Below are 1,097 nucleotides of genomic sequence, written 5' to 3' on the forward strand. Positions count from 1 at the left end.
AAAAAAAAAAAAAAAAGAAAAAGAAAAAGAAAAAAAAGAAAGAAAGAAAGAAAAACAGTTGTGGAACAATTTTCTATCATACATCAAAAATACACATAGAGATATCAGGTAGAGAAAAGGGTGACCTTTTAGAACCTTCTTCAGATTGGGTATGATGTCTCTTCTTGTTTTCTTTTCTTGTTTTTGAGACTGGCAACTCATCCTGTAGCACAGGTTGGCCTCAGATCTTGGTATGTTTGTTTCTCTCAGCCAGCTGTGGTGAAACATGTGATCTTCCAGTCTAGGGTGCTGAGCCAGGAGGATTGCCATGAGTCATGGCTAAGAGTAAAACCTTGTCTAAAAACAAAGGAGGTCTGTGCTAGGAAGATGGTTGGTTTTCAGTAAAAGAGTCTGCACAGTTCAAGCAAGAGGAGCTGAGTTCAGATCCCAGACACCCACGTGGGGTCAGGGCAGGCATGGTAGCTTGTATCTATAACCTCAGTGCTTGAAAAGCAGAGACAAGAGGGCTGGAGAAATGGTTCAGTGGTTAAGAGCATCTAGTGCTCTTCTGAAGATCCTGAGTTCAATTCCCAACAACCACATGATGGCTCACAACCACTCATAATGAGATCTGACACCCTCTTCTGGTGTGTCTTATTTATTATATGTAAGACAGCTACAGTGTACTTACATATAATAAATAAATCTTTAAAAATTCAATCAATCAGTCAATCAATCAATCCCTGGGAGCCAGGCAGTAGTGGTACAGGCATTTAATCCCTGTATTCAGGAAGGAAACCAGGTGAACTTCTGAGTTTGAGGGCAGCCTGGTTTCCAGAGAGAGTTTCAGGACTGTCGAGGCTACACAGAGAAAACAAACAAACAAAACAAACAAACAGAAGATCCAGTGAGCTCTCAGTAAGAGACCATCTCAAAAAAATAAAGGGGAGCTGGACCTTTCTTTAATCCCTGCACTCAGGAAGCTGAGGCAGGTGGATCTCTTTGAGTCTGAGGACATCTGATTCACTTAGCCAGTTCCAGGGCAGCCAGGGCTACACAGTGAGACCCTGTCTCAAAAAACAGAAACCAAACCAAAAATAAAGTGGAAAAAACAATGG

The sequence above is a fragment of the Mus pahari genome, chromosome 14, assembly GCF_900095145.1.
Source record: "Mus pahari chromosome 14, PAHARI_EIJ_v1.1, whole genome shotgun sequence".
Lineage (NCBI taxonomy): Eukaryota > Metazoa > Chordata > Mammalia > Rodentia > Muridae > Mus > Mus pahari.